The sequence below is a fragment of the Rhineura floridana genome, chromosome 5 (genome assembly GCF_030035675.1).
Source record: "Rhineura floridana isolate rRhiFlo1 chromosome 5, rRhiFlo1.hap2, whole genome shotgun sequence".
Lineage (NCBI taxonomy): Eukaryota > Metazoa > Chordata > Lepidosauria > Squamata > Rhineuridae > Rhineura > Rhineura floridana.
Genome location: NC_084484.1, coordinates 63,236,794 through 63,251,222, shown reverse-complemented (window position 1 = coordinate 63,251,222; position 14,429 = coordinate 63,236,794). Strand labels below are relative to the sequence as shown.

At 38.4% G+C, this 14,429-nt stretch overlaps 1 protein-coding gene across 1 annotated transcript in view; it reads left to right on the top strand.

Moving 5' to 3' along the window:
- The first annotated feature begins 2,112 nt into the window (after positions 1–2,112).
- Positions 2,113–14,429, top strand: part of OCA2 (OCA2 melanosomal transmembrane protein) — a 297,850-nt gene continuing 285,533 nt past the window's right edge. The window contains exon 1 of the mRNA XM_061629684.1: positions 2,113–2,351. The gene's annotated coding sequence lies outside the window, so the exon portion shown is untranslated. The remainder of the gene's footprint in view (positions 2,352–14,429) is intronic.

Here is a 14,429-nt window from a genome sequence, read left to right as displayed (position 1 = left end):
CTCAAAGCCTGTTAGGAATGCAGACAAACCATTTTCACCCCACCCCCTGGAACATTTGTTACAAGGTAGAACTGGGACCAGTTCACAATGCGCCTTTCCCCCTTATGCTTGAGTTATTCCTGACGGGGCTCGCTCAGCCATACAACTATAGCCAGTAGCAATTCCCAAGTTCATTGGTGGCAAGGAATTCTGCCTCACTCATTTCAAAGGTGGGCCAGCAGAACTCACGTGTCCCTGGCTGCTATGTTCTCCCTGTCTCTAAATGAGCATGAATCTCTGTGTGGTCCCTGGATAGTACAGATCTGCTTGCAGGTAGAAGAAAAAGTACTGTATAGCCCGTAACCTCCTGTTCAGGGTAAGAAGTTGCAATCTCTGTAAGTCAAGTTAACACAGGCAGCTGAACTCCTTAGCCCTAGCCGTTGGAGACATACCGGAGCCTCACTACTGCAATGAGGGTTCCAACGTTACTATGAATTGCTGCTTCTGTCTGCTGCTCTTCGCCTTGAGATCCAGCTAAAAGGTCATGAGACAACTCCAGGGTTACATTTGGGTCAGGGCTGGACCTACCAGAGCAAGGGTAGTGCCTCTGGCAGCTGTGATGTGCTGGAAAACTACAGCTGTGTGTGTTGTTAGGACAAATCAGAGTAAGGCCTCAGTTAAGTCTTGATCTAAAGTCACAATAGCACAGTAGAACCAAAGTTGCAAAGCATCATGGGCCTAACTGGCAGGAAAGCACTCTTTAAGTTTCGTTTCTTCACTGTGGGAACGTACGGGAGATGGTGCCTACCAGGCTGCAACTATGTTCCAGACAAGATAATCATTCAGCTGTCCTTGACTGTTTTATTTTCCTGTACTCTGTGTATTCTCAACTCCTTTCATGCCATGCTGTTTTCCTTTGTAATAAATGACCACAGTCTCCCCCAATGTGTCAATATCCTCTCAGAAGTGTGTAATAGAATATTCCTTGAAGATAGTTCTCAGGGCCATATGTATCTCTTTGTATATGTGTCTTTCGTTTATGGTGTCCCAAAGTGTTACTTCACCCCAACATACCATTCCTTATCTCAGGATGAGATGGACGTGGGTTCTGATTTTCAAAGGGAAACTTCCTGACTTTGATATGTAGCAAGTGATATGTAGCTTAGGCCTGTTACTTTTCTCTTGTTTTAGTTACATTTTGTTTGTTGATAGAGCGTTTCAGAATGCTATATATTGTCATGCTGAACAATAAAGAGTTGCTCTCATCCTTGCCAAGCTGTTGTGCCCGTGTGAGTGTGAAAGCCCTTTTTGATCAAGAAGTTGTCTGTGTCTTACTTGATATCTGGGTGGCTCTTAGTCAAACGAATAATTAGGATTCTATCTCAGCTCGCACTTCTGCCCGGGTGCTTTGAGGTGAGCAGTGGGCATTCTTTGCCACTTTAAATTTCTCAACAGTGTCATATGGCCTGTCCATGCACCCCTTAAATTAGCCTGTTGGGCTCAGGTGTGCTGGAGGATGCTGTGTCATCACCAGCACTGAGGTCAGCTACAACTACCCGTCTGGTTGACTTCTGTACATGCAATGGGAGGATGCCATTTTGTCCTTCACACAGCAAAATGTCTTAGACTAGTCCCATTTTGGGTATTCCCTGCCACAAAGCCTGGTCTAGCACTGGAAGTTTGATCAACCATTACTCAAGTCAAATAATACCAAGTTCTCCTTTGCCTGATTTTAAGACCTGAGCACAGGTAGCTTATAACTGGCCAACATGAAAATAAGTACATGAAAGAAACTGAGCACTCTCATACTGGTTCTCCTTATTTGTCTCAGTTTTCTCTTATGTAAATAGCTACTGCCAAAAAGAATCTTTGTTCTGCGTTTAAGAGAGATTGAGAGTAAAGATACTCTGTGCATTATTCAATACTTTTCCCCAACTTGCAATCGTATCATTAACCTTAGTTGGGTGGGTGGGTTTTTTTTCTGATAGAACTAGTATTGATCCATTTACTCTTTTCCTCCTTTGCCCTTTGTAACAGCTGAGGGAGGATTAAAAAGAGCTTTGTTAATGCAGTGAGTACTACTAATGGCAATCAAAGCAAGCAGTGGCTCCTAAATTGGTATCACATGATAGCAAACCTAGGAATTCTTGTTTCATTCATGTGTGCAGAGTATGTAATGGGCACTTGCAGATTCACAGATGCTGAACCCAGTTCTTTTATGTGATCCACTTTTTTACAGCCACCCTTTTCTTAAATGGAAAGTTTTGAGGAGCTTATTACCCTTTTAACCTGAGGGAATCTGATTACGATCTTATGACCTCCCTTTTATTTTGATTTTTTTAAAGAAGACGGCAAGAAATCTACAGGAATAGGTAAAACATCTCTCTCTTTTTGTTATATCACTTAGTAAGCTAGAAGCATATTATTTTAAATGTGCAGTTAAACATTTTGAGATAACTACTCACTGGTAAAGTTTGTCCTGATACAACACTTGAAAGTGTATGTTATATTTGCTGTTTGTATTGGATGTCCTCTTTCAAATGTGTTTCAAATGACACTACCTTGATTGTTACGTCCACTGAAATGAAAGAAATTAATTGTTTTTCTCCTGTAGGCATCTCATGCTTAATTTGAAACAAATTGGGAAGCAACATTCCTTCCTTGGAATACACAATTAAGATAACTATTTAAAGTTGTTATGAAAAATAAGTATATTTTCACCATCGACAATATATTTGGCTGCGATCTTAACTCCACATACCTGGCAGCAAGTCCCACTGAATTCAGTAGGACTTACCTCTGAGTAGACATTGTTAGGAATGCACTGAAAGGTTCTTTCTTCCAATAGAACAGATAGATCTACCCTGAGATCTGCATGCATAACCACACCTCAATACGCATATCACTTGCTGAATCACAAACACAGATTGGATGCATAATTTTCAGTATGAATTGTGTACATGTCACTCGCTGGATAGGAAAGTAAATCAGATGTGAACATAGTCTGTTTTTTAAAAATGGAATGCACATTCAGCAGAATGTTTGTACCCACATGCTAGAGCAACATGTCACATATAACTATCTTCTATGCATTATAGTTGGGTTGGAACAACAGACTTTTTTTTTAAAAAAAGCTATATAATAGGGTCAAATGGGTCATTAGGCATATTAGCTCCAGCTTTTTTGTTTTTTAGTTTTTGTTTTTTTGAAGGAGTTGGCTCAAGTTATATATAGGGCATGTGCAATCATGAATGAAGTGACTAAGGCTGCAGTCCTATACCTACTTAAATGACAGTGAGCCTCACTGAAATCAGCAGGACTTACTTCTGAGTAGACATGTATAGGATTGTGTTAAGTATTGTTTTTACACTAGAATTGGAACTTTGAACTATTTCCCCCCCTGATGTTTTAATCAGCCATGAAATTTCAGACTACTATGAAATTTGAGATAGAACCTGTGAGACTGAATGGCTTTTTGTGACAGACTGGATGTGCCTTGACATATTTTGAGCCACCGCCTCTATTTCATAATCAACTTCATGAAATGTAGAGATCGTGGATGGAGCTGAGCTGTTTCTGCCCTTTGGGGGCCCCATTTTGTCTAGCTAATGATATGTTTTTGTAAGCTGTCACACCTGTGGGCCGAGGGCAGCAGCAGAATGGCAGGCAAGCAAGGTGAAGCAGTGAGGGAAGCAAGGATGGCAGGTGGAAGGCAATGGCAGGCTTGTGGGCAGCAAGGGGGCGGGGGACAGCGATAATGTGGGAGGCAAGTAAGCCGTTGAGGTAGGGTGGTGGCAGCAGCAGCCTGGGCAGGTGGGAGGCTGGTAAGCTACCTAAATGGGGTGGCAGTGAGTATCTGGGGGGCTATTTTGGGACATTGCCTGGGGCTGGAGAGGACCTTTTGGAATGTGTGTGTGTGTGTCTGTCTGTCTGTCTGTCTGTCTGTCTGTCTGTCTGTCTGTCTGTCCCTGGCTCACAAGCAAAGCAGTAGAGGAGTTGACAATAGGGTTACCAGGTTCATGGCCTGAGACTGATCCTGTATCTTTAGGAGAAGAGAAAGTCAGCCAAGTGCAGGTGTTCTTGCAACATTGTAATGGGAAAAACCACAAGGTGGAATTCTCCCTTCCCCCTGCACAACTTTTAAAGATACAGAAGTGTTGTATGCTCAGAAGCAATGCATTTCCACAAGGACAGTAAAACAGGCAATTATGTGGTTAAGCCAGCGATGTGTTCGTGCCAAGGCCAAACTGCAGATGTTGCTGAGCAAGGGCACGGAATGAGATAAAAGCGCTCGGCAAACCGAAAGAAAGTGTGGGGGTTGTTTTTGGAGCTAGTGATTCTTGTAGCTGTATGTCTTTTGGAATAAAGACTCTTAAACCTATTAACACGTCTGAATCTCTACCGGACCTGAAATCCTTTAACCGGGATACTCTTAGCAATCTCTTGTGCCAACTGGGTTCGCTGCATCACACAGAACAACAGGGGTTATGGGCCCAGCCTACCCAGCGTAACACAGAGGTTGCAGGTTCGAGAAGACGTGTGAAGATTGTGGCTGAGTGTTGGAGAGGTGAACAGAAGCGTGCTGATGAGTATGGCTGTGGCAATGTCAGCAGGGTTACCTCTGGAGTGGCTAACAGAGAAGAATTACAGTAGCTGGAAACTATGGATGAAAGCATTTTTGACTAAAGAAGACCTCTGGGATGTCATTGATACAGCCCCACCGGCAGCTCCGCAGAATGAATGGCTCCGCAAAGATGATAAGGCAAGAGCGTTTATTATTTTGTCATTGTCAGACTCTCAATTGCTATATGTGCAGAATGAGCAGACCTCCAAAATGATGTGGGCAGTGTTAAATGGGATCCATGTGAGACAGACAGCGGGATCTAAGATATTTCTGGCTCGGAAGTTATATCAGATGAGACTGGAAGAAGGCTGTTCCATGTCTGAGCATCTGATGGAATTCAGATGGCTGTTCACGGAATTAGAGGAGAGAAACGTGGCACATTCTAGGCTTCAAAGAGTGTTTATAATCTTGTCGTCTCTTGATAAATCCTGGGATTCCCTTGTGACGTCGATCGAAGTGATGCCTGAAGCCGGTCTTAATGAGGAATATATTACGTCTAAACTTCTTCAGGAATGGCAGAGAAGAGAAGAATCAGCAAAGACGGAGCAAGAAAGAAGCAAGAAGCAGAACTTCAAAGACACAGTGAATGGGCAGAAAGCATGTTATTCCTGTGGAGCTACAACGCACTTACAGCGAGACTGTGCAGCCAAGCGTGGCAGACGAGGCTGGCAGCAATCTAGCGTTAAACTGGTGAGTGAAAGAGCTCATAAATCAGAACCATGTGAGCGGATTTGTGATTCGGGAGCATCTCATTGTTTAATAAAAGATCCAGAACTGTTTCATACATCAAGATCCGTGTCAGAGACTGTTATATTGGCGGATGGATCAAGAAGAGACGTGATGGCTAGAGGTACATTGAAAGTAGGTTTGCTGAAAACAATAATTACAGATGCATTGTTTGTTCCACAATTGGATTGTAATATATTATCTGTAAAGAAACTGAATGAAATGGGTTATTCTGTGCTATTTGACAAAGGGAAATGTAAAGTGATTAAGAACAATGAGGTCTGTATGGAGGGGTGCCTTAAAGATGCTCAATATGTGATTCAAACCAAACATGCAGCGTGTGCAGCACTAAAAGTAAACAGGCAAACACATGAGAGTTGCGTGCACACATGGCACAGGAATCTAGGGCTTGCTAATTATGAAACCATTATGAAAACTCCAGCACAAAGTGAAGATTTGAAAATGCAGGAGTGTGGGCAATTTGTGGATTGCGAAGCATGTCACAAAGCTAAAGACACTGTTGCACCAAAGAACACAGAGGCTGAGTGTAGCACTGACGCACCATACCAATTAATACATGTAGACTTGTCAGGACCATTTCAAAGTTCAAAAGGAGGTGCGAAATACTTTATGGTGATTGTTGATGACTTTACGAGGTATTGCAATGTTTATTTGCTTAAGAGCAAAGACGAGGCGGAGAAGAAACTGCGTTTGTTCATTGAGAAAGTGAAAGTGCAACATGGTGTCACCATTAGGAGAATATGCTCAGATCAGGGGGGTGAATTCACTGGAAAAGCATTAAAAGAATACCTAGAAAGTAAAGGAATAGAGCAAACCTTTACTGCCGGGGTGGCTGAGAGGAAAAACAGATCCCTTCAGGAGGCCACGAGAGCAATGCTGGGGGATTCTGAACTGACAAACGCATTCTGGTGAGAATGCATCACATATGCGGCATACATACAGAACAGGTTGATACATAGAGCCCTTGGTGTATCTCCATGTGAGAAACTAACAGGGAAGAAGCCAAGGGTGGCTCACATTAAACAATTTGGGGCAAAGTGCTGGGTGCACATAGATAAAGGGAAACGACATGGAAAGTTAGCCCCAAGAGCTCAGAAAGGAAATGTACTTGGATTTGAGAATACACATTTCAGAGTGTGGGTGCCTGAGCAAAGGCAGGTTGTGCTGAGCACAAGCATAGAGGTTCCAGAACAAGAGTGGGAACAAAACACATTGGTTTTCTTTTTTTTTTGTAATAATTTTTATTATTCAAATTTTTATAAAACAGACACAACAAAATCAAACAACAAAAACAATACAGCAAAAATAAAAAGAAAAAACTTGACTTCCAATTTGTTACAGATCAGCTATAGGTACATAATATATATCAAACTTGACCCCTAAAACATACAAAGTTCACTTTTTTCCATAGTCTATCTTGATTAATCATCAAATCCCATTATCATTTCATTTTTTTCTTTCAACAAAAAGTCCAAAAGAGGCTTCCATTCCTTAAGAAATGTATCTGTCGTTTTTTCTCTGAGAAGGCATGTCAATTTGTCCATCTCGACTAAGTCCATTAGTTTCAATAGCCATTCTTCCATTGTTGGTATTAATTCCATTTTCCACTTTTGTGCATATAATAATCTTGCTGCCGTGATCATATATAATATTATTCTTCCATATTTCTTTTCTTTTTGTTTACCCATAAAGCCCAATAGAAAAAATTCTGGCTTTGACTGAATATTTATCTTCAAGATTTTTTGCATCATCCTACCTATCTGTGCCCAGAATGATTTTGCCTGTTTACACGACCACCACATATGGTAGAAAGATCCTTCTTGTTGTTTACATTTCCAACATACATTAGAAACATTACTATACATTTTTGACAATTTTTCTGGAGTCATATACCAACGATACATCATTTTATAAAAATTTTCTTTAAGATTATAACATAATGTAAATTTCAAACCTTTTTTCCACATATTTTCCCATTGATCCATTTGTATATTATAGCCAAATTTTTTGCCCACTTGACCATACACTCTTTTACATGTTCTTCTTCCATATCCATTTTCAATAAAAATTTATACATTTTTGCAATTATACATTCATCATTTGTACACAAATCTACTTCAAAATCAGATTTATTTATTTCAAACCCATACATTTTTTAATCCATTTTGTATCTTTCTAACAATTGTAAGTAGGCAAACCATTGAGAACTATATCCTTCCTTTATTAGTTGTTCTCTCTCTTTCATTATATATTCTCCATGCACATTTTCTAATAATTCTTGGTAAGTTAACCATTTCTCTTTTCCAGCCATTTCTCTTCTATAAAATGCTTCTTGACTTGAAACGCATAGTGGTATTTTCGAAAAGAATCTTGTTTTGTATTTATTCCATATTTTCAACAAAGGACGTCTTATAAAATGATTGTTAAAATCCACGTTAACTTTTACTTTATCATACCATAGATATCCATGCCATCCCCACTTCAGGTTATGACCCTCCAAATCTAATAATCTTTTGTTCCTCAATACAATCCATTCTTTTATCCAGACTAAGCAACAAGCAGCAAAGTAAAGTCTCAAATTTGGTAAACCCAATCCTCCTCTTTCTTTGGCGTCTTGTAGTAATTTAAATTTAATTCTTGGTTTTTTCCCCTGCCAAACAAATTTAGAAATATCTTTTTGCCATTGTTTAAAAGGTAAATCAGAGGATATGACAGGTATTGTTTGAAATAGAAACATCATTCTCGGCAATACATTCATTTTTATTACAGATATTCTGCCCATTAATGACAACTGTAATTTATCCCATCTTAACAAATCTTTCTTAATCTCTGACCATAATTTTTCATAATTGTTATGAAACAACTTTGAATTTTTATTTGTCATAATGATACCTAAATATTTCACATTTTCTTCTATTTTAAAATCTATCTTCTCCATTAACTCTTTTTGATCTCTTAAAGATAAATTTTTCACCAGCATCTTCATTTTTTGATTATTGATCTTAAATCCTGCTAATGGTCCAAATTCTTCTAATTTGTCCATCAATATTTTGATTCCTTCCAAGGGATTTTCTAATACAATTATCAAGTCGTCAGCAAATGCTCTCAATTTATATTCCTCTTTTTTTATCTTTATTCCCGAAATCCTTTTGTCTTGCCTTATGTCTCTAAGCAGCACTTCTAGAACCAAAATAAATAAGAGAGGGGACAGTGGACATCCCTGTCTTGTGCCCTTTTGTATTTCACATGAGTCCGTTAAATCCCCATTGGCAATTATCTGTGCCTTCTGTGATGTATAAATCGATGTGATCCATTTTATAAAATTATCTCCAAAGTCCATTTGCTCTAGAACCTTAAACATAAATTTCCAATTCAAATTATCGAATGCTTTCTCAGCGTCCAGAAAAATCAAGGCTGCTTGTATGTCATTTCGTTGTTCAAGATATTCCAACAAATTCAAAACATTCCTGACGTTATCATGTAATTGTCTTTTAGGTAAAAACCCCACTTGATCTTCCTGAATAAATTGTTGCAATATTATTTTCATTCTTTCGGCCAAAATCGTTGTAAAAATTTTACAATCATTATTCAATAAAGATATTGGTCGATAATTTTTTGTTTCAGTTAGATCCTGCTCTTCTTTAGGTATTAATGTTACATTGGCATTTTTCCAACTATCCGGTATCTTCCCTTCTTGCAAAATAGAATTCATTGTGTACTGTAAAGGTAATAGAAGTTCCTCCTCCAAGCATTTGTAATACATTGCTGATAGTCCATCCGGTCCTGGCGCCTTTCCTAATTTAATTTTACTTATAGCCTCAGATATTTCTCTTGACGTAATAGGACCATTAATAGCTTGTCTCTGAAGATCTGTAATTTTAGGCAAATTCTGTTTTGATATATATTCTTCTATTTTTTCAGAGGGAATTTCCTGACACTTGTACAAAGTTGAATAATATTGATGAAAAACCCTTTGGATTTTTACATTGTCTGTCAACATCTCATCTCCTTCTTGTATCTTTAAAATAAGATTTTTTTGTCGTTCTTTTCTTAATTTATATGCTAACAATTTCCCCGGTTTATTTGCAAATTCAAAAGTCCTTTGTTTAGCAAAGTTTAATTTCCTTTCAATTTCTCTAACTGTCAACATTGACACTTGTTTCTGTAACATTTTAATTTGATTTACAGTAGAAGCTTTGGTTGGATTCTTTTTCAATTCTTCCTCTTTTTGTTTTATTTCTTCCAAGATTAATTGCATTTTCTGTTGTTTCTTCTTTTTTAATTCAGTTACATTTAATAAAATATCCCCTCATAAATGCTTTACTTGTGTCCCAAACAATATTTTCATCTGTTCCTTTATATAAATTGTGTTCAAAAAACTCTTTTAATTTCTTCTTACATTCCTGCACTATTTTATCATTCTGTAATAAAGATTCATTTAGTCTCCATTTAAATCCAAGATTTTTTTTTTTTAAAGTCAATATCACTGGATTGTGATCCGAAAAAGTTTTTGGTAATACATCCATCTTGGAAATATCTTTCACTAAACTTTTAGACATCCAAATCATATCAATCCTCGAAAATGTTTTATGCCTTCCTGAAAAATAAGTAAATTCCTTTGCATTATTATTTATATGTCTCAAAGCATCCACCAATTCCAAATTTTCCATCAATTCAAAACAAATCTTCGGCAATTTGCCCTGTGTCTCTTTAATATTTTTCTCAGAAAGTCTATCCATTTTTGGTGAAATTACCCCATTCCAATCACCCATGACACACCAATGATCACATACAAACTCTGATAATTTTTCCATAAGTCCAGTATAGAACCTTGTTTTATCTTCATTAGGAGCATAAATGCCCACTATCAAAATTTTTGTACCCTGTATGGTAATTTCAACTCCCACAAATCTGCCACTATCATCCAATAATATCAATTTAGGGGACAATTGTGAATTAATGTAAAGGACCACACCATTTTTTTTTTTGATCCTGCCGAAATAAATTCTTTGCCCAAATTTTTACAGATTAAATATTTGGAGTCTTTCTTCTTAATATGAGTTTCTTGTAAACAAATTATATCCAATTTTAATTTTTTCAAATAATGAAATACTTTCTCTTCTGCGACGAATTAGCTCCATTTATATTCCAAGTTAGATATTTGTAATCCATTTTTAAGCATGTATTTTAGAAAAGTCTGTACCTGTTGCTCCCTTTGATTCATCATCATCCTTTTCTTCTTCTACCTGTTTCTGTTGACTTTGTTTCCCAGGAATTGTATCCATGTCTTTGAGTTTATCTTCTTCCATATCTTTTGAAGCTTTTCTCAAGAAATCCCTTGCTTTTTGAACAGTATTTAATCGATACTTCTGTTGTCTGAATGTAAAAATCACTCCCTCTGGAATATCCCATCTAAATTGAATTTTACATTGTTTAAGTTTTTCTGTGAAAAAAACATATTCTTTTCTCTTTCGCAAAAGTCTAATAGGAATTTCCTTCATCACCAATATTTCTTTACCGTCAATTTTGAAGCCATTGTTAAAATGGTGTTGCAATACCGTATTTCTAGTCTTTTTTTTTAGAAAATTAACAAGTACATCTCTTGGGATTTTTTTCATTGTTGCATATCTGGAATTAATTCTGTAAACTGTATCTATTTCAAATTCCATCCAATCTTCATTCATTTCCAAGGATTTTGCTAAAACAGTAACAATTTTCTCTCTGATGTCTTCACCTGTTTCCTCAGGAATTGCACGGAATCTCAAGCAATATTCTTTATCTCTAAGTTCCATAACAGCAAAATAATCCAGATTTTTTTCTAATTCCACATTTGCAATGTCAATTCTATTCTCTAAGGTTTGCACCTTATCTTTAACATTTTTTACTTCCTGTGTTAATTGCCCAATATTATTTTTAATCTCACCCACTTCTGTTTTGATATGATCTTGTAAATCTTTATAGTCCTTTTTCATATTGTGAAATTCATCTTTAAATTGTTGTCTGTCCTGTTTCATCTCTTGTTTCATCTCTTGTTTAAAATCATTAAATCCCTCCATAATTTTCTGAAACATGTCTATTCCTTCCTGTGTATCAGTTGAAACTCTTCGCTCTAAAACTTTGGCTGCTTTCCTGGTTGTCATTCTGAAAAAGTAAAACTTTTTCTATTATTAACCAATGTTTCCAAACTTAGTGGCAAACTGTTTCTTACTTTTCCTCAACAACTAAAGAGTTAATATAATCAGGCTTGTTAGTATGATCTTAGCCAACACAGTTCTTATCTCCGGCATGTTCAAGAATGTAAAACAAATCCAGTTCTCAGCGTCCAGCAGTCAGTAACATACACGAACAGCAGATTCGTTGAAAAAAAAAACATAATCCAAAATAGAAAGGAATAGAAAATAGTCTCAAATATATTTCCTTCAAATAATCAAAAACATCTTGTCCAATAGGTTGCCTCTTATTCGTTTTAATCTTTATAATTCCAAATTTAAGCCAGCTTTTTGTCGTATAAAAAAAAGAAAAGTAAAACAGGTTCTTTGAATTGCTCCCTTCTTCCTTAACTTTATGCAAAGCAAAAAAAAAGTGTGACTCACCCAAGTTTCTTAATTAGCTGATTCGTAAACAATCCTCTTTTACGGTAGTATTTTGAGTCCAAGATAAGATTTAGACAGATGGAGGCTAGCTCGTTAAAAACGTTTTTAAAGAGAGAAAAAAACGTCTCGCTTACTTTCAGCACAGCATGTTGGAAATCCAAGCTCCGTCTTCCGTTGCCAGGTAAGCCTTCTTATCTCAGGGGATTCCTGATCAAATCCAGCTATCTGCAACTCGACGAAGTTACGTGGATAATCTTCGGTTCTCCTTTTATCTTGGAGAACATTTACGCCAGTCATAGATTCCTCTTGATTGACTTTAAACTGAAATAAGCTTTCTCTGAGATAGAGCTCCCTCAGAGACAACCACCAGCCAGCACTCCTTCCGGGAAGTCCCCAACACATTGGTTTTCTTAAACGGTTCACCGATTGAACACACACCACCGGAGATTAAAAAGGAAGAAGATTATTTAAGCCTGCCAAGTACTAGTTCAGTAGATAGAGGCACAGAAGGAAATGAGATTCAGATTCCATTGCAAGAGGCTCTGAATAAACTCATTTGGGGCCAACAGACAGATAAGAAAAGAAAGGCAGAGGACCTGGGATGAATGTCCGTTAATCTGTTTATGTATCCTGAAATAAAGAAACTGAGTGTGTGTAAACTGCTGAAATTGAAATGTACTGAAATGAAATGAAATGCGATGTAATGTAAAATTGTCTACTGTCTTGTGTGGTGGGGGCTGTTGTATGCTCAGAAGCAATGCATTTCCACAAGGACAGTAAAACAGGCAATTATGTGGTTAAGCCAGCGATGTGTTCGTGCCAAGGCCAAACTGCAGATGTTGCTGAGCAAGGGCACGGAATGAGATAAAAGCGCTTGGCAAACCGAAAGAAAGTGTGGAGGTTGTTTTTGGAGCTAGTGATTCTTGTAGCTGTATGTCTTTTGGAATAAAGACTCTTAAACCTATTAACACGTCTGAATCTCTACTGGACCTGAAATCCTTTAACCGGGATACTCTTAGCAATCTCTTGTGTCAACTGGGTTCGCTGCATCACACAGAACAACAAGAAGACCTCTTGGTTGCCAGGCCCATGAACCTGGCAACCCTAATTGACAAGCAAAGTGAGCAATGCACAGATTCAGTCTGTAATGGTGAGACAAAAAACAGCTCTTTTTGCAAACCAGAGAAAGTGTAATGGGTACCAGGCAGACACCACAACCATGAGCGTGTGCACGCACACACTTCCCACAAGTAGATGTACACACACTTTCTTTCCACCACCACCCCATGACAGCAGTTAGTTTTAATTTTTTTAAAGCATTTTTCAAGTCTAATTGGGGTGTGTGATCTTCCAGGAGATTTCAGATGGGGAGGGATGGTTGACTCTTGCCTCCCCAGCTGCACTCTCACTCTCCAGGAAGATCACCCCCCAAAAAAAGATTAGGCTTGCAGAAAAAAGCCTTCTATTGGTGCCAGAAGAAGATATTTTTCCAAGCCCAACTGCAGTGGGGGAGGGTCAATGGGGGTCACAGCTGGGGAGGCTTGAGTATTCTATGAATATTCCATGACTATTTGAAGTTTGTATTTTAATTATATTAAATTTCAATATTTGGTATCTGTTGATAGTTCTGTAGTACTGGATAGTTGACATGCAGTGACATTTGGTATCTGACATAACTGATATCCAGTGGCATATCACAGTGGTTATCACACTTTCTGTTTTCAACAAGCCCTTCCCATACCTACATCTGCCAAGGAGTCTCTGTTTTTCTTTAACAGAACCCCTTCATGCTGCAGAGGATCCTGGAGATGTCACCAATGCAAGTTCCCACCCTCCTGCCTTTGCTGAAATTAGGCTTGAAAGAGGTCTTCCATGGTAGAAGGCTTCTGTGAAGCCTAATTATAGTGTGTACGGTGTGTTTGGGGTGGAGAATCACCCGCTGTTGGCCTTGAAAAAAAAATCTAATTGCAGTCCTAATTATGCCTACTCAGAAGGAAGCCCCATTGAATTTTGTGCAGCTTACCACGAGGTTAATGTGATTAGGATTGCAGCCTAAACTTGCATACCATGTCCTAAATCGGTTGGTTTTAAATGTTTTGATTAAAACATTTGGTCTGTTGATGAAAAGTTTTCATGGCAGTTGTCAGCTCTTCACTGAGACAGCAGTGTCGGTGGGGGTGCAGGCAGGGCTGGAGATTCCTTGGTAATTGCCGGGCCGTAAGTCCTCAGCCGGCAGCTTGGCTATAAATCTGCCAGGCTAGCAAGGAGGAAGCAAGATAAGGGCAGAGGCCGTTCAAAGCTTACGTGCCAAGCCAGAAATCCAGAAGAGACGTCAGTGAAGGTCCGGGTCTAGTTTGTCGAGAGATCAGTCCAAGTCAAGGTTCAGGGGATAGGAAGACACACAGTGGTCATGCCTGACGTTGCAGTCAGCAACAACCTGAAGCCAAGGTTTGACTTTTAAGGAGCAGGTTTGTCAGCAGGTGTGA